Source organism: Vicugna pacos, chromosome 6 (assembly GCF_048564905.1).
Source record: "Vicugna pacos chromosome 6, VicPac4, whole genome shotgun sequence".
In the NCBI taxonomy this organism is placed as follows: domain Eukaryota; kingdom Metazoa; phylum Chordata; class Mammalia; order Artiodactyla; family Camelidae; genus Vicugna; species Vicugna pacos.
Window position 1 is genome coordinate 1729342 of NC_132992.1, and position 19978 is coordinate 1749319.

At 45.2% G+C, this 19978-nt stretch overlaps 1 long non-coding RNA gene across 1 annotated transcript in view; it reads right to left on the reverse strand.

Annotated features, from left to right (window-relative positions):
• The window catches only part of LOC140696753 (uncharacterized), an 87814-nt gene that overhangs the window by 12677 nt on the left and 55159 nt on the right, over positions 1-19978 (reverse strand). Inside the window, exons 2-5 of the long non-coding RNA XR_012073226.1 lie at positions 10304-10462; positions 7634-8016; positions 4677-4832; positions 2315-2430 (exon numbers count right to left, since the gene is read on the reverse strand). This is a non-coding gene — a long non-coding RNA (uncharacterized lncRNA). The remainder of the gene's footprint in view (positions 1-2314; positions 2431-4676; positions 4833-7633; positions 8017-10303; positions 10463-19978) is intronic.

Sequence of the window (19978 nt, forward strand, 5' to 3'; positions counted from 1 at the left end):
TTGCAAAAGATGAGACTGACAAAGGTTTAATTTCCAGAATATAAAAGCAGCTCATACAACTTAACAACAAGAAACAAACAAGCAAGCCATCCAATCCAAAACTGGGCAGAATATCTAAATCACCATTTATCCCACGAAGACATACAAATGGGCCGCAGGCACATGAAAAAAGGCTCAAAGTCGCTCATTAACAGAGAAGTGCAAATCAAAACTCCAATGAGGCATCACCTGACACGGATCAGAATGCCCAACATTCAAAAGTCCACAAAGGAGAAAATGCTGGAGAGGCTGTGGAGAAAAGGGAACCCTCCTACACTGCCAGTGGGAATGTAGTTTGGTGCAGCCGTTGTGGAAAACAGTACGCAGATTCCTCAAAAGACTAAAACTAGACTTGCCTGAAGCTTTTGATCTCAGGGGCAGGGCGACCAGCTCCCAAAGGCCCAGGCCTCACCCGTTATTCTGCCCCAGGTCGCCTGTGCCCCGGAGGGTCCAGGGCAGCCAGCACTCCCCAGGCAGGTCCACCTGTGCAGGAAGGCCATGGCCTGAGGGCCGGTCGGAGGTGCTCCGGGCACATCTGGCGCCCTCCCATCTCCTGGAGCTGCTCCCGCTTTCCCAAACCCGCCTATGAGCGGCGGCGGCGGCGGAAACAAGGGGGGTTCAGTGACTACTGATGCGCGGGGCGGGGGGGGGGTGTACCGCGAACCAGGGCGGCGGACTGGAACCGCCTCCGCGTCCAAACGGGCTGTGTGGCCCAGACCTCACCTCCGCACCCCACCCTGTGCACCTCCCCAACGCAGCCCAGATCTCACCGGCGGGCTCCCCGACCTGCGCGCCCCCACCAGCGCCCTGTTACCTGCCAAGCGACAGCAGCGGAGGCGACGGCACGCGGCGGCTCAGACCCCAGGCCGCGTTCCTCCTCAGGGAGCTGGTCCAGGAGCGCCCGGCTCCCGCCCAGCTTCCCCGCGCTCCGGGCGCGCTCCCGCGTCCGCGCGCGCCCCTCCTCCTACCGCCCGCAGCAGGGAACCTCGGCCTGGTTCTGATGCAGTGCGGGGACTTGGCGAACGGGCGGGCCCGAGAGGGGCCAGGCGGGTCTGGGTGGTGGGGCAGCCCACCCAGGGGCTGGGCCTGGGCTGGGCAGGGACCCCATCCGCAATGCCTCCACCCTGTCACTAACAGTCCTGGCAGCCAACTAGATCCACTTCATGCATTGAGACAGGCCACACCCCCCAGCCCCACTCCCCCTGCTAGCCTCCCCACCCCTGCCTGCCTTCCCCCCCCATGCCAGCCAGGCCTGTCCCCAGCCAAACCCCCAATACGGGGCTCCTTACCTCACATCAAGGTCCCAGCCCCCACACTCTGCCCAGCTTGGTCCTACCCTATGGTCTCCACACCCCAAGCTGACCCCTCAAGCCTCACCCAGGGTCTCCCCATCATCCTAACACGGTCCCTTCACCCCTCTCCCCTGGATTATCCCCCACCCCTAGCTGGGTCCCCTCAACTCCGAGTGCCCCTGACCCTTCAGTGGGGTCATTTCCACTCCAAGTGGCCCCTCACTCCTCAGCCTGTACCCCTTCATCGCGGGATCCCCTGTCTCTCTGAGTGCACCCCTATCTGGAGCTGACCCCCTCTCCCCTCACCCTGCTGGGAGCGAGGGGGTCTGGGCTCTGGTCACCACGGCGACAGCCGCCAGAGGAGGATGTAGCATATTGTATGTCTGCACAGCACAGTGTCCAAGGCTCCTGGGCACAGTAGGCCGGGCTGGAGGCTGTTCCAATTCCCGCCCGGGTGCCCTGCTGCCCTGCTGCCCATGCCTTGTGCCATGTCTCAGTCAGCTGGTCATGGTGTCCTGGGCTGCTTGCCACTGGCCTGTGGGCATTGGGTGAGTCATGGTGCAGTTGGGGATCCGGACCACCACCACCTCAGAGCAGTGGCACTGGGCCCAGGGTCCTGCAGGGGTAGGGAGGGAGTAGGGTGCGGCAGAGCCCTAGGATGGAGAGCAGGTGGTGGGCTGTGTGGATGATCTGGGCTAGGCCCAGGTGGGTGTGGTGACCCTGTTCGTTTTGTCCGGGTAGAGGGAACAGGGACAGGAACTTTGAAAGTGTCCACGTTAGGAGCCCAAAGGTGGAAGGCAAAGGGGGCAGCTGCACTGGCCAGGCCACCTTGGAACCTGCCAGGATGCTGGTCCCTCACATCTGGGAAGACTGACAATTGACAGGCAAGTGAGACATCCTCCCCCAACCCCCCCCCCCCCATAGAATAGTTTATAGGCAATTGAAGGGACTTTGACAGGTAAATTTAATCACCAATAACTTACGTTCTCTGCAGGAGATCAGACCCACAGTCATGGTGAACGTGGCAGGGCAGAGGAACCCCAGGCCTGGGGCAGAGGAGGACCTGCATAGAAACATCCTCTTACCTCACTAAAAGGCACTGTAGTAAAAAAGAATAAATTTGACTCCGTTTTAGATCTGTTCCTTTTCCTTTAACCCTGTGCCTTGTTTTCTGGGCTTAGTCTTGCTAGCTCTGCACCTTTTGTAAAACAATATTGCCTTTAGCCTGAAATACACAGGAGAGCCTATTCTTGGGGCTCTGACCTGTAAGGGTATTAACACTTTTGCACTCCTATAAAGATAACACATTGCAGAATAGAAAATAGGTTTGTTTTGTTGGAGGTTTTACAGGAGCACCATGAGGTGACCCACGTGGACAGCTGCAAGAGCAAAGGATTCCAAGAAGAATGAAATCCTACACCAAGAAGTTTGCAACAACCAACCACAACCCCCTCCCCTTTTTAGTAGAAAAGGAAGCTGAAGTCTGACTTGGGGAAGATGGTTCTCCAGGACATTAGTCTGCCATTATCTTGGTCTGCTGGCTTTCCAAATAAAGTCTCTATTCCTTGCCCCAGTATCTTGTCTCCCAATTTATTGGCCTGCTGTGCAGTGAGCAGAACTCAGTAACAGAAAAAGGAATTGCATAAAGTAACACCTTAGAATTTCTTTTAAACCTCCTCCATGCTAAAGTTCCAAAATGCCAACTTTGCCTAAGGGAGCGAAAGGAGTACATGTGTTATCCTCCAATTCTGTAAGTGAGTTGGCTCAAAGTATACCTAGCTATGATGATGCCTGGGGATAGCAACACTATTTTGCAAACATTTGCCTGAGGAACAGAAGCCCCAAAACCTGCTTCTCAGCACCGCCTTTAACCCGTCTGCAGCTCCCAGTGTTCAGATCGATTAGATTAATCCAAACATTCAGTTCCATGTTGATAGGGCTCCTAGATACTTTCATCTACACATTTTAAAAATTTGTAAAAATAAAAAGGAAAATGGGAGGATGCCCAGCTGGAAAACAAAGAAGAGAAGGAGAAGAAAAAAAAGATACCGACGAGGGCTTAGTTTCCTCACAAAGTACTGAAGTCCCTTCATAAATGTCACGTTTCCAATCATGATTGCAAAATACAAACACCTTGAATTTACCGTGTTAAACAGCAATCAGGCCATGGCTACCCGAGTGGCTCCTACAGGGATCCAGTAACCACCTTCCTCTGGATGCAGCCCCGAGAAGGCGTCTTCACAGTGTTACTGAATCCAGCCCCATTCTGCTCACCGCATGACAGGCCAATAAATTGGGAGATGAGGTGTTCGGGCAAGGAATAGCGACTTTATTAGGAAAGCCGGCAGACCAAGAGGATGGTGGACTAATGTCTTGGAGAACCATCCTAATTCCAGTCAGAATACAGGCTCCTTTTATACAAAAAATAAACAGGAGAAGTGGTATGGTTGGTTGTTGCAAACTTCTTCCTGCAGGCATTCTTTGTTCTTGCAGTCCTCCATGTGGGTCAGGCCATGGTGTCCCTGTAAACCTCCAACAGAACAAAGGTTATTCTCTATTTAGCAACTTGCCATCTCTAGGTAAGTGCAGAAGTGCTAACATCCTTGAATCTTCAGAGCCCTGAGAATAGGCTTTCTTGTATATTTCAGGCTAAAGGCAACATTGTTTTACAAAAGGTGCAGAGTTAGCAAGCCTTTTGTAAAGCCTAGAAAACAGGGCACAGTGGTCAAAAACTAAAGGAACAGATCCAACATGGAGTCAAATTTGCTGTCCTCTATTACACCAGCTCAAAGTTGGATAAACTGTTCCCAGGAGGGGCCGTGGCCAGGAGACCCCAGATAATACCTGATCTGGTCCCTCCCAGAGACTTGGTCCACGCAGGTCAAGGCTCGGAGTTCACGTGGTGGGGACAGAGAGTGAGCACAGGTCCCCACAGCCTGGCCACAGCCTGGACCACCCCCCAACCTTCTGTGAAATTCCTGGGCGCACTCACCTCTTGCCCCTCGACCAACTTCCGACTACACACAGGCGCACAGTCAAGTTGGTTTTCAGTTAATCAGAGACATTAGCAGGGGGTGGGGCAGGGGGATGGGGAACCTAGGGCTGGGCAGAAGTTTTTTCTGATTTGTTTACTGAAAACATGAGTGAGAAAGAGTCCCCACCCCATCCTCAAAGTACCCGGCCACTCTATCACCATATTGGCCTCTTTGCCAATGATTTCTTCACCTCCTTTTTTTTTTTTTAAATAAAGTTCTTTTTTCTTTACGGATTCTGGGAGCCTCTGGAAAGGGCTGTCGGGGTGGGAGTCACTTGCAGCACTTGTCTGCTGAGTGCCGAGCAACTGACCTGCATAGTGGAGCCAGCTCTCCTGGAGGCACGGAGCACTGGGCTGCGGCAGAAACAGAGTGAGTGAGCCAGAGTTTTCAGGTTCTTTTGGGAGGTGGTGGTGGAGGTGGGGAGATCCCGGGAAAAGATGTTCCACCAGAGGCAGGTGCCTGGGCCCTGTGAAATAGAAATAAAGAGATGCAGAGTGCAGTCCTCCCAGCGATGCCCACCAGAGTGCCAGCCCTGAGAGATCCAAGCTCGGATTTGGGGAACCTGGGGGCTTGGGAGAGGCTGAGGGTTCCAGAACTCTGTCTGGAACTCCGTCCCTCTTAAAGCTGTGACTGTTGTTTTGAGGCATGTTTTAGGGAAGGAAAAAGGTGTACTTGGCTGTGTGTTCTTTCCTACCTCCCGCTTTCCCTGACAAAGTCAACTCTAACTCTGCACATGAGGGGTCCATAGGGGCAACCATTCACCACTGAGGTGCGAGCCTCGGGGATCCAACACCGAAAAGACCGGGGCTATGGTGGGGACCCTCTTGGAAAATTCAAAGACAGAGCCCATGTAGGGAGACCAACACGATGTGCGAGACTGGGGCATTCTTCTGAGTTTCCCAGGGGTGTAACCCAAGGGAAGGACAAGCAGAAACTTTCCTTTGGACCCAAGGATCTCGCCAACCTCAAGGATGCCCAACGGAGAGTCCTTCTTGGCAGCTGACCAAGGAGGAACCCCAGAGGGAGCTCCACGCCCCCTACACCCCCTTCCAGGGAATCCCACGTGAAAGTGGGAAGGCCTCTTTGGGTCAACCAGGTGGCCCCAAGGCGGCCAACCCAGGAGCTGAACTCTAGGGCCTCTGCCCCAGGTGAATTATACTGCACCCCCTAGAGGCTTGGAGAGTCTCTAGGATCCACGAGGAGTAGCCTACTCTGAGATCAGGGATGCAGCAGTATCTGGCAACAGTCTTGGGCACAGGCCTGAGGTGACAGATGCGGCCCTATACTTCTACACTCCAGTGCACCGTGCTCCAAGCTCAGAGATCAGTCCTATCTTGGTACAGTCCTATGAACAGGACTCCAAGGTCAGGGGTGCAGACCTATCATCATACAGCCCACTGCACAGTGCCCCAAGGTCAAGGATGCAGCCTGTCCTGCAGCTGGAACAGTCCTTTGCATAGGGCTGTGCAGTCAGGGATGGAGACCTGTCCTGGAACAATCCTGTACACAGGTCTCTGAGGTCAGGGATGCAGCCCTATCCTGGTAGTCCTGTGCACGGGACTCCGAGGTCAAGGGACTATCCTGGGACAGTTTTGTGTAAAAGGCTGTGAGGTCTCGGATGCAGCGCTCTCCTGGTACATTTCTGTGCAGAGAAACTGAGGTCAGGGGTGCAACCCTATCCTGATACATTCTTGTGCACAGGGCTCTGAGGTCAGGGATACAACCCTATCCTGGTACACTCTTTTGCACAGGGCCCTGAAGTCTGGGATGCAGCCCTGTCTTGTGACAGTCCTGTGCTCAGGGCTTCGAGGTCAGGGGTGCAGCCCTATCATGGCACAGTCACGAGCATAGGTCCCTGGGGTCATGGATGCAGCCTTATCCTGGTATAGCCCTATGCACAAAGCTCCCAGGTCAGTGATGAAGCCATATCCTGGGATAATCTTAGGCACAGGTCTCTGAGGTTAGGGATGCAGCAATATCCTGGTACAGTCCTGGGAACATGGTTCCAAGGTCAGGGATTCAGTCCTAAACTAATACTAGCCTGTGCACAGAGCCTGAGATCAGGGATGCAGCCCTATCATGGTAATCCTGTGCACAGGGCCTTTAGATCAGGAGTGCAACTCTATCCTGGTACTGTCCGTGCACATGGCCCTGGGGTCAGGAATGCAATCTTATCCTGGTATTGTCCTGTGCACAGGGACTTGAGTTTAGGAATGCAGCCCTATCCTGGTACTGGCCTGTGCATAGGGCCTTGAAGTAAGGGATGCAGCACTATACAGGTACTGTACTGTGCACAGAGCCCTGAGGTCACGGATGAAGCCCTACACTGGTACTGGCATGTGCACATGTCCCTGAGGACAGGGAGGCAGCCCTATCCTGACATTGTCCTGTGAACATGGCCTTAAGGTCAGGGATGCAGACCGACCCTGGGACAGCCCTATGCACAGGGCCTTGAGGTCAGGGATGCAGCCCTATCCTGTTACTGTCCTGTGCACAGCACCATCAGGTCAGAGATGAAGCCCTATCCTGGTACAGTCTGGTGTACAGGGCCTTGAGGTCAGGGATTCATTGGTACCCACTTACTGCCCTGTACACAGGGCCCTGAGGTCAGGGATGCAGCCATAACCTGGTACTGGCCTATGCACAGCACCATGAAGTAAGGGATGGAGACCTATCATGGGACAGTCTGGTGCACAGGGACTTGAGCTCAAGAATGCATCCCTATTCTGGTACAGGCATGTGCACAGGGCCTTAATGTCAGGGACAAAGCCCTGTCTTGGTAAAGTCCTCTGGACAGGGCCCTGAAGTCAGGGATAGGGCTCTGTCATTGTACAGGCCTGTGCTCAAGGCCTGGAGGAAAATGATGCACCCCTATATTGGTAGAGTCCTGTGCACAAGACCCTGAGGTCAGGGATGCAGCCCTGTATGTTGCTGTCCTGTGCAGACAGCCCCAAGGACAAGGATGTAGCCCTATTCTGAAACACAACTGTGCACAGGACCGTGAGGTCGGGATGTAGCCCTCACATAATACTGGCCTGTGCACATGGCCCTGAGGTCTGGGATGCAGCCCTAGCCTGGGACAGTCCTCTGCAGAGGGCCTTGCGGTCAGGGATGCAACCCTATACTCTTAATATCCTGAGAACAGGGCCCTAAAGTCAGGGATGCAACTCTATCCTGCTTGCTCTGTGCAAGCCCTTGAATTTATCCCCGTCTCCCCAGTGGTTTGGCCTTGGGGCAGCCTCTGCTGCCCAGGTTTGCAGGACTCACCTGTTTAGGTCAGCCGGCTTCCTGGAGGCCTGGGCAGTTAGGTCAGGGAGCTGGGGAAGACTGCGGTGGTGGCAGCTGCCAGGGCAGGAAAAGGGGCGCTGCCCTGCGGATTTGCTCCCATCTCCCCCGCGGCCTGGCCTGGGGGCGGCCTCCGCTGCCCCAGGTTCACTGAAGGCGCAAGCTTAGGTCAGCCTGCTCCTGAGAGGAGGTTGCAGTGCCCTCAGTGGGCAGTGTTTGGGCACGAGCAAGGACTCCCAGAGAACTGGATTGTAGCCTGGGTTAACTGACTTTCCTTCCTTTTCTTTTGCATCCTCAGATGGTAGCTGTACCGGTTTTTCCATTGTAGGGTATTACTAGATGTTGAACATAGGTAGATCTCTGTGCTATACAGAAAAATTTTTTAAAAATCGATATATATAGTAGGTAACATATATAAATCTCAAACCCCCAAATTTATGCCTTCCCACTCCCTTTCCCTGGTAACCGTATGATTGTTTACTACGTGGATGAGTCTGTTTCTGTGTTGAGATGAGTTCATAGTGTCCTTTTTCTTTCTTTCTTTTTTTGGATTCCACATATGAGTGATATCATATGGTATTTTTCTTTCTCTTTCTGGCTTATTATTTCACTTAGAATGATGTTCTCAAGGTCCATCCACACTGCTGCAAATAGCATTATTTTATTCTTTTTTATGGCAGAGTAGTATTCCATTGTATAAATATACCCCAATTTCTTTATCTAGTCATTTGTTGCTACCTTTAGGTTCCTTCCAAGTCTTGGTTGTTGTGTAGGGTGGTGCTGTGAACATTATGGTGCAAGTGTCTTTTTGCATTAGAGTTCCCTCCAGATATATTCCCGGAAGTGGGATTGCTAGATCATATGGTAAGTCTATTTTTACTTTTTTGAGGAATCTCCATGCTGTTTTCCATAATGGCTACACCAAACTACATTCCCACCAACAGTGTAGGGGGGATCCCTTTTTTCCATACCTTCAGCATTTATGATTCATGAACTTTTGAATGATGGCCATTCTGACTGGTGTGAGGTGACAGCTCACTGTAGTTTTGATTTGCATTTCTTTTATAATAGTGATAGTATTTTTTCACGTCCCTGTTGGCCATTTGTGTGTCTTCTTTGGAGAATTGTTTGTTCAGGTCCTCTGCCCATTTTGGGGTTGGGTTTGTTTTTTGTTACTCACTTGTATGAGCTGTTTACATATTCTGGAAATTAAGCCTTTGTCAGCCGCATCATTTGCATGTATTTTCTCCCATTCGTAGCGTAGATTATTGTTTTGTTTCGCTTATGGTTTTCTTCTCTGTGGGGAAGGTTATGAGTTTAATTGGGTCCCATTTGTTTATTTGTGTTCTTATTTGCATTGCCTGGGTAGACTGCCCTAGGAGAACGTTGCTAAGAATTATGTCTGAGAATGTTTTGCGTATGTTTTCTTTAAGCTGATTTATTGTGTCTTATCCATCTGCATCTTAATCCTAGACTCTAGATCTGTTCTTCAGTTTCAAATTTTGAGCTTCTTAGAGAACACCTACTCTTAGCTCACATGTCAGATTCAACATGACTTAAACTGAATTCATTATCTTTTTCTTGAACTGACTTCCCACTTGCAGCATCTCTACTTACTCAGTGGGAGAATCATGCTTCCAGTCCTGGATACCCAAAGCCCTGGAATGGTCTCTGATTTCTCTGTCTCGCACCATCCTGCGCATTTTGTCAGCTCCCGGAACTGCACATTCTTGGTTTCAAATGTCCATTCCGATTGCTGATACTCTGATGAAGAGCTTTCATCCCTGATACTTGAATGTTTCCTTCTGTTGAACTCTTGGATGTTCTCTCCCCACCTTTCAGTCCACCTACAATTTCGACCCTCCAACATCTAGAGTCAAGTCAAAGACTTACCACAACCAGATCTCATCCAGGTAGTCTCAGCCCTCCATCATTTTGGCCTTACTTTATCTGTTCCAATCATTATGTGCCTTAGCCTCCTAGGGTAACCTGTGCCTTATCACAAGCTGGGAGAATCCAGCCTTTTCCCACCTGGTTCTCAGTTAAAATAGCTTAGAGTTACCCCAGGAACCAGATGGAGCCCCATCCCCTTCATAGAGTCTTCCCTATTTACTGCAACTCCTCGAGCTCCTCTTTGTATTCCTGCACTGTTTATGATCGATAGCCTGTAATCTTGGCTTTGAGTACTGACTTGGTACCATTCCTGGGTGGTTTCCAATGTTTCTCCTCACTTAGTTGGTAACTGGAGAAGGCTCCTGTGTTCAGCCTTCTTTAACCCTCCCCCTGCTTAGCATCGGGCAACAGCAGGCACCCAGGCAGTGCTTACCTACTTGATTTATTCAGAGGGGTGGTGGTCTGGAACATAGCTAATAACTTTTAATGCAGTGTTGTAATTGAAAATGAGGAAGGCCTAGAAAATCCATAAAAATTTATCTCTGTTCCGTTTAGCGCTTAACCTCAATGATTTTCTTAACTGTGCATTTACATTCACATAGTGTTCAGTGCTTGTACATTTCCGAGGCAAGCAGGTGAGATGTTATTGTATTTGACTTTACGTTACATTTCATATTGGATATATTTGTGGAATGAGAAAACCTTTTATAAGTACACAGCCGGAAGCCCAGAGAGACTAAGAGCCTAACCCAGGGTCACCTGGTCAGTGTTGGGCACAGGCCAGGACCGCGGTTCACATCTTCCAGCTGATGCTGCTCCTCTTCCAGTGCCTTTTCATTCCAGTGCTGGGAAATGTAGCCCCATCAGCCACATGGCCAGGTCACATTGCTGCCCCCTTACCTGCCAGTGATGGCAGTGCTAGGAAAAATGACAAAAGAAAGGTCAGAAATTGGGAGGGATTAAAGATACGGAAGTGCTGGAAGTGGATCCTCAGCCTCCTCCTCCCTGTTTGAGTGCCTCACGTGTCCCACTCTGACAGTGCTGTTCGTTGTTTAAAACGTAGTGTTTACCATCAGCCTGATCTTGCATAAGACATGCTTTTACCCTGGTTCCTTCCCTGCTAGTAGTCACTGTCAGGGACAGAAGGTGCCTGACTGTGCTCTGTCATCTAGGAGGGAGGCAATGCAGGAGAGGGAGCGGGTTGAACTGAAGCCGAGCTTTTTACAGCTCTGTTGCTCTAGGATCAGAGCAGTTCCACTCCTGCTTTCATCACCTCTCCACCTCCGAGTCCCAGCCACCCCCTCCTGCCTGCTTCCCCACACGGCACGTCCTGAGGGAGGACAAGTGGTGGGTGATGCCCCCTCCTTCCTCCACTCTGACTCTCACTGACAAGCCGCATGCGTTCTGTCAATAGGTCTTTTACCACTGCCTTTAATATCTATCCAGACCCCAGCCACTTCTCACCACGGCTCCTGCCTCCGCTGCTGCTTCCCTGCCCTGAGCCTCTGCCCTCTCCTCCTGCACAGCCCTCCTCAGTGGCTTCCCTCCCTTCATTCTGACCCATACTGACCATTCTCACCCGGCAGTCAAGTGAGCCTTTGAAAACCTAACTTGGACTGTGTCGTCCTTCTGCAGAGCCTCCCGATTTCACTCCGGGTAAAACCACAGTCCTTACAAAGCCCTCCAAGGCCCTCCAGGATCTGCACTGCCCCCTCCCCGCAGCCCCAGCCCTGCCCCCACCCTGGAACACGCGAGGGGCGCGCTGGCCTCGGCGCTGGTTGTTCCGTCCGCCTGGGCCTTCTCACCTCCTAGTCCTAGTCCTAACCTCAGTCCTCAGTGTGGCCTGATCTGGTACTTATTACACCGTCACCCTCGCCCATACTCCCGACTCTCTTTACCCTGCCCTTTTTCTTTTTTCCATTGTTCCTCTTTCCCCACGTGCCACTACTCAGATGCTCTGTTGTGTGCAGTGTCATCTCCACCCCCCGCCCCAGCTAGACTCCAAGCTCCATGAGGACAGGACTTTTGTTTATTGATATATTCCAAGTGCCTAGACTAGTCCTGGGTACGTAGTTGGCACTCAAGTTATTTGCTGAATACATTTAAAAAAGGATATTTTAAAAATGAATCATCCTTCCAGAAACGGGTGAGGAAAGGAAGCGACATGGAGGGAGGCGGTGCAATAAATAGTGATGTTTGCCTGTTCTCTGTGTGGTATATATACAGGTGTTTTTCAGGCTTAATTTGGTATCCCAGTTTTTTAATTTAACAGCTGTATTAAGGTATAATTTACAGGCCATAAAATTCACCCATTATAATTGTACAAGTCAGTGGTTTTAGAAAATTTCTAGAATTGTGCAACCATCTCCTCAAAAAGTCCCCCTCTGTCTGTCCATATGCAGTTAACCCCACCCCCGCCAATGGCGCCCTGATTTCATTTGTTTTTTGTTTTTTGGCTCCCAGGTCTCAAAAGAATGATTTACCCAGCAATACTTTGTACTTTTAGAAATGACACATTTAAATATGAAATCAACTGTCATTGCTGAATGTAGGTAACAGCAGTGAACATCAGTGAGAAGAATGGACTTGCGTTTCAGGCTGGCTGCAGTCTTACCCAGCTCCATCATTTACTAGATCACTGCAAATTGTTTTTCTGCCTCAATCTCTTCATCTGTTATATGGGGGTAATAACAGTAGCTTACAGAGTTGTTGTGAGGATTAAACAAACAATGAAACATAATTTAGTACAGTGACCAGCTTACAGTTAATCCCTGGTTTGTAAATATGTATGCCTACTGCAGAATATAAAAGCAGGTTAATTTGCAACAGAGAAGATCATTTCTTAGCATTTCTTTGAAAGGTAGTTGCAGAACCATTTTTACTGAATTTACTGTGCTCGTCTTTGACAGAGCTTTGACACCAGGGAGCTAATTATCTACTTTTGTGTTAAAATCATGCTGCCCATAAGAAAGTGTTCTGAATTATGTTTCAGTCTTTATGTAGGGAGATCCTGTGAGACTTCCTCTAAATGAATCAGGGGAGGGGCATTCATTGTAGCTCTTGTAGCCTGGTAAGCCTGAAGTAAATTATCTTCTTAACTTTTAATTAAATCAATTAATTTTTGAGGGGGGGTGGTAATTAGATTTGTATTTAGTTAGTTATTTAATTTTTAGAGAAGGTACTGGGAATTGAACCCAGGACTTTGTGCATGCTAAGCATATGCTCTTCCACTTGAGCTATACCCCCCCCACTAAATTATCTTTAATATCTTTTTCTCTGTTTTGTTATTTCTTTTATGTAGGGTCATAAGCAGGGTCATCAGAAGCCGCTCAAGTCCAAAGATGGTAATACTGAAAAACACTGCCCAGTGACAGTGAATCCTTGGCATATGAAGAAAGCTTTAAAAGTCATGAGTGAATTAAGACGGTATCGTTACATTAACATACATGTAACCATGGATCTCTTAACCTTTATTTTTCAGTTTATAATGAAGATATTCCCTACCCATCAAGGTTGCTTTGTTTTATACAGGGAATATTTAAAGCCTTTTCTCCAAGTTTTTTAAATAAGAAAGAGAGCAGGTAATATATCAGAAGTGTGAATGGTGTAATCTGCCCTGTCTGGTATGGTAGCCACCAGCCACATGTGGCTAGTGTGAATTGAGATGTTCTGTAAGTGGAAAATACATAATGGATTTTCAAGACTTAGTACAGCAAAAAGAATGTAAAATGTTTATTACTAAGTTTTAAAAATGTTAATCACATTTTGAAATGATAGTATATTGCATATTTTGGGATAAATATAATTATTACTGGAATTAATTTTACTTGTTTCTTTTATTTTCTTAATGGGGTTACTGGTAAATTGTGACTTGCATTACACTTCTATTGGACAGTGCTGGCTTCTAACGTACTGCAAAGAATATGAAAAGAAAACATTTACTAAAATTTTTTTAATTGAGTTGATTTACATTATGTTAGTTTCAGGTGTACAACACCGAGACTCAACATTTGTGTAGATTGTATTCCGTTTAAAGTCACCATAAAATAATGGCTGTATTTCCCCGTGCTGTACAATATATCCCTGTAACCTACCCATTTTATATGTAGTACTTTGTACCTCTCAATCCCCTACCCCATCCCGCCTCACCCCTCCTCCTTCTCCCCACTGGTAACCACCAGTCTGTTCTGTATACCTGTGAGTCTTTTTCTGTTTTGTTATATTCATTAGTTTGTTTTACTTTTTAGATTCTACATATAAGTTAACACACAGTATTTGTTTTTCTTTCTCTGACTTATTTCACTTAGCATAATACCCTGTGGGTCCATCCATGTTGTTGCAAACGGCAAAATTTTATTCTTTTTTTAAAGATTGGGTAATAATTTTCCATAAGATATATGTATATATAGAAATGTATATACCACATCTTCTTTATTAATTCATTTGTTGATGGACACTTAAGATCACTTCTGTATCTTGGCTTTTATAAATAATGCTGCTATGAACTTTTGGATGCAAGAATCTTTTCTAATTAGTTTTTTGGTTTTCAGATATATACCCAGTCATGGAATTGCTGGATCATACGGTAGTTCTGTTTTCAGTTTTTTGAGGAGCCTTCATACTGTTTTCCATAGTGGTTGCACCAAGTTACAGTCTCATCAACAGTGTGCAAGCATTCCTTGTTTCCGCATCCTTTCCAGCATTTATTATTTGTAGACCGTTTGGGGATAGACATTCTGACAGGTGTGAGGTGATATCTCATTATGGTTTTGACTGGCTTTTCTCTGAAAACTACTGATGTTGACCATCTTTTCATGTGCCTGTTGGCCATCTATATGTCTTCTTTGGAAGAATGTCTACTCAGTTCTTCTGCCCATTTTGAAGTCAGATTATTTGTTTTTGATACTGAATTATATGAGCTGTTTATATGTTTTGGATATTAACCACTTATCGGCTGTATCATTTGCAGGTATTTTCTTCCATTCAGTAAGGTTATCTTTTCATTTTGTCGATGACTTCCTTTGCTGTGCAAAAGCCTTTAAGTATGATTAGCTCCCATGTGTTTATTTTTGCTTTTGTTTCCTTTGCCTTAAGAGACAGGTTCAATAAACTTTTGTTATGATTTTGTCAGAGTGTTGTGCCTATGATTTCTTCAGGAGTTTTATGGTTTTGGGTCTCCATGAAGGTCTTTAACCCATTTTGAGTTTACTTTTGCATATGGTGTGAGAAAATGTGCTAATCTCATTCTTTTACATGGAGCTGTCCAGTTTTCCCAGCACCGCTTATTGACGAGACTGTCTTTTCTCCATTCTGTATTCTTTGTCATCAATCAATTGACCAAAAGTGCATGGGCTTATTTCTGGGCTCTATTCTGTTCCGTTGATCTATGTCTGTTTTGTCCCCGTACCAGGCTGTTTTGATGATAGTAGCTTTTGTAGTAAGGGAGTGTGATACCTCCAGCTTTGTTCTTTTTTCCCTCAGTTTTGCTTTGACTATTCAGGTTCTTTTGTGGTTCAAATATACATTTTAAGATTATGCTAGTTCTGTGAAAAGTGCTGTGGGTATTTTGATAGGCATTGCATTAAATTTGTAGATTGTTTTGGAAAGTGTGAATAATTTAACACTATTAATTCTTCTAATCTCTGAACATGGGATATCTATTTCTTTTTCCTTCATCATATCTTTCCATCTTCTGCTTCCTTCAATATTTTATAATTTTCAGAGTCTTTCACCTCATTGGTTAAGTATTGTATTCTTTTTGATGTGATTTTAAATGGTATTGTTTTCTTGCTTTCTCTGTCTGATAGTTCATTATTAGTGCATAGAAAAGCAACAGATTTCTGTGTATTAATCTTGTCTCCTGTAACTTTACTGAATTATTTATCCTATTTTTTTTTTTGGTGGAGATGTTAAGGTCTTCTATATATAGTATAACATCATCTGCAAATAGTTACAGTTTTACTTCTTCCCTTCCAGTTTGGATTCCTTTTATTTTTCTTGTCTGATTCCTGTGGCTAGGACTTCCAATACTATGTTAAAATAGAAGGACCAAGAGTAGGCATCCTTGTCTTGTTCCTGGTTTTAGAGGCAAAGCTTCCCATTTTTCACCATTGAGTATTATATTGGCTGTGTGTTTGTCATAAATGGGTTTTATTACGTTGAGATCTGTTCTCTCTATACCCACTTTGATGAGAGTTTTTATCATGAATGGATGTGGAATTTGCCAAGTGCTTTTCCTGCATCTGTTGAGATAATCATGTGATTTTTTTTATCCTTTTGTTAATGGAAAGTATCACATTGATTGATTTGCAGGTAGTGAACCACGCTTGCATCCCTGGACTAAATCCCACTTGATCATGATATATGATCCTATTTGTGTATTACTGAATTTGGCTTGCTAACATTTTGTTGAGGATTTTTGCATCTATATTCATCAGTGATATTGGAGTGTAATTTTCTTTTTTGTAGTGTTTTTCTCTGGTTTTGGTATCAGGGTAATTGTGGCCTTATAGAATGAATTGGGGAGTGTTCCAGCCTCTTCATTTTTTTTTTTTTTTTGAAATAGTGTAAGAGACAAGTATTAGCTCTTTATATGTTTGGTAGAACTTAATGTGAAATTCTGTTCTAGCCTTTTGTTTGGAGGTTTTTTTTAATTACAAATTCAATTTCACGAGTGATTGGTCTGTTCAAATTGTCTGTTTCTTCTTGATTCGTTCTTGGCAGGTTTATGTTTCTAGAAATTTGTCCATTTCTTCTAGGTTGTCCAGTTTGTTGGCATATAAATGTTTGTAGTGTTCTCTTATGATATTTTTGCATCTCTGTGATATTGGTTATGATTTCTTCACTTTTATTTCCTATTTTGTTTATCTGGGTCCTTTCTCTGTTCTTTTTGCTGGGGCTGACTGAAAGTTTATCATTTTTGTTTTATTTTTTCAAAAAGCTAACTCTTGGTTTCATTGTTCTATCTCTTTCCCTCTCTCTCTCTCTTTTTAAGTCTCTGTTTTATTTTCACTCTGATCTTTATTATTTTCTGCCTTCTGATGACTTTGGGTTTTGTTTGTTCTTTTTCTAATTCCTTTAGATGTAGTTAGGTTATTTGAATTTTTTTTTTCCTTGAGGAAGGCCTATGTCACTATAAACTTCCTTCTTAGAACTGCTTTCCTGCATCCCATAGAGTTGGGAAAGTTGTGTTTCCATTTTCATTTTTTTCGAGGTATTTTCTGATTTCCTGTTTGCTGTCTTCATTGACCCATAGGTTTTTAGTAGCATCTTGTTTAGTCTCCACGTGTTTGTGCTCTTCACGTTTCTCATTCTGTATGTGCTTTATTCTTTCATACTGTCATGGTCAGAAAAATGCTTGATATAATTTGTATCTTCTCAAATTTGTTTGAGACTTGTTTTGTGATTTAGCATGTGATCTGTCCTACAGAATGTACCATGTGCACTTGAAAAGAATGTGTGTTCTGCTGTTTTGGATGGAATGTCCCATAAATATTAAATCCAACTGGATCAGTGTATCATTTAAGACCACTGTTTCCTTTCTGATTTTTTTGTTTGGATAACCTGTCCATTGTCAGTGGGGTGTTAAAGTTCTTTACTATTATTGTATGTTTATTGTCAATTTCTCCTTTTATGTCTGTCGATAATTGCTTTAATATTGAGGGGCTCCTGTATTAGGTGCATAGATGTTGATGAGTGCTACATCCTTTTCTTGTATTGATCCCTTTATTATGATACAGTGCCTTCTTTGTCTTTTGTTACAGGCTTTGTTTTAAAGTCTGTTTTGTCTGATACGAGTATTGCTACCCCTGCTTTCTGGTTGGTTCCATTTGCATGATTATAAAAAAAACTTTGGTAGAGAAAAAAGTAACTCTCTCCTTGGTGGTGGTGGTTGTAGTGTTAGCAATGGGCAGGTCACTTATCCCCCAGATTACTAAGATAATTCTCAAAAATGTTAAGAGTCACTGAAGTGAAGAGTGACTTTGAAAGTTGAAAAGTAAGTCACTTTTTAAAAAGTTACAAGACTAATATGTGTATTAATAGTCTTGGTTTTATTTTCTTAGCACTTTGTGAAAGGTGTATATCGTTCCCTTTGTAAAGCATACACACACATATATATATAAAAGTTTGGCTAAGAAGGGAGTGACTTAAACTTTCCTTTAACCTTTCTATGCTGTGTCTTCCTAAAAGCCTATCCTTTGTTTGTTCCATTATTCATTTGTTTTTTCTTTAATTAAGTTAAAGAATCAGTAAGTATCTGCTGGGTGTTGTAGACACAATGACAAGCCAGAACAGATGGTTACTGGCCTGATGGGGCTTAAGGGTGACTCCAGGAAGCAGGCATTAATCAATGAATCACACAAACAATTTGCCGTAAATTCTACTGCTAGCCATGAATATGGAACATCTCTCCATTTACTTAGTCCCTTTTGATCTATTTCACCAGAGCTTTCTAATTTTCCTCATATAGATCTTATACATATTTTGCTAGATTCATACCTAAGTATTTCAGTTTTTGGTGCTAACATAAATGATACTGTGTTTTTAATCTCAAATTCCACATTTTCATTGCTAGTATACAGGAAAATGATTGACTTTCAACCTTGTAGTGCAACCTTGGTTCTGATGCTAGCTCACTTTCTTTAAACAGTTCTTTGCCTTATCGTATGACTTGTAATTTTTTCTTGATAGCCTAACATGATACCCTGGGTAAAGAGAATGGCAGGAAATAGGCTTTAGTGATGTGATGGTCAGGGATGGGGGAGAGGAAGAGTCTGTAGTCCTGTGATTAGTCTGCAGTCTTCTGGTTAGCCTGTGCCCCTGCCCTGTGAACAAGTGCTTCTTAGGTTGGTGTTTTTGGCTTTCTGTGGGGTTTTTTTTTGCTGCCGTAGGTGGGACAGGAAGACTAGAAGTGGCTGGAGATGGTGTTTCCCTTTCCGCACTGGGAAGCTGAAGAGGGCTGGAGTTGGGCATTTCTTTTCCTCCAGATCAGCTGGTTTCTGATGAAACTCCAGTAGGTTAACAGCTAATAAAACAGTTTTCTGAGGGCCGGTCTTGCTAAGAAGAACATCATGCTCTGGTGTATTTCAAAATTGTTTCTTCTACCTTTCCCCTGCCAGAAACATGAGGGAAATTTTCTCCACTCATCACTGTGAGAACCAAAGAGAGCTCCTGAAACTAGGTTTACAAACGTGAGAGGACCCTCCTATGACTGGGTCCCCGTGGCATTTTTAACCCATAGACTTGTCTATTGTCTAATCTGAGCCTCCAACAATCTATCAATTATAGTTTAGGTTTTTCTACCTCATCATTAGTTCCTGCAAAGGTTTTCACTTGGGTATTTCTTCTCCAGTAAGTTCTGCTTTTCTGTATCCAGCCTGCCTGTGTCTGCAATTTTGGAGGCAGCAGTTTGCCCTGGGACCTCATTTCTCTGACAGATTTAAGAAAAGGTGTTGTCTTGTCCGTTTGTTCAGCTTTTTACTTCTTGTTGGGACACAGTGACAACTTCCAAGCTCCTTACTTGAGAAAGTGAAAACCAGAAGTCTAAAAGTAGTTTTAATCCTCCAACCAGATTTATTATAACAAGAACGTATAATAAAGGAAGTCTGAAAATAAGGTTTTAAAACCAAATATCTCATAGCCACCCCAGTTCCAAACTCTTGAGATTTCATCTTCAGTTGAACATCATCTGCATTTTCTAATTTGCTTTTATCAAGTTTATTGTATAGATCAACAAGTGTATCATATGCCAACTCTTAGTAAATTGCAATTCTCTTACAGATTTAAAGACCTTTTGAGTTACTCTGTTAGTGAATATTTAATAAGATATTTGATGACATTTTGAGAATATTTAACAAATACCAAACTAAGCCTGATATTTCTGAAAATATTACATAGGTCATTAATTACAAATATGTTTCCAAACTTGCATATTCATCATTTGCAAAATCTCAGAATTTAACAGATTGCATTAATAAGGCATCAAGCTATATGTTGTCTATGCAATGACAGTTGAACATGATGGTTAAGAGCCCAGGCTCTGTCAGGCCAGTTACTTAGGGAATTTTGGTTGTGATGACTGATTTGATGTGTTGACTTGATGGACCATGGGGTACTCAGGTTACACATTACTTCTGGGTGTGCCTGTGAGGGTGTTTCTGGATGCGATTAGCCTATGCATCAGTGGACTCAGGTGGGCATCACCTCATCCGTTGAGGGCCTGAACAGAACAAAAGTGAAGGAAGGAGGAATCTGCCCCTTGTTTTTCTGCTTCATTGCATGAGCTGGAACATCTCATCTTATGTTCTTTTGCCCTTGGACTGGGACTTACACCACTGGCTCCCCTGGTTCCCAGGACTTTGGATTTACGCTGAATTACACCACCACCTTTCCTAGGTCTCCAGCTTGTGCTCAGCAGCTCTTGGGACTTACCAG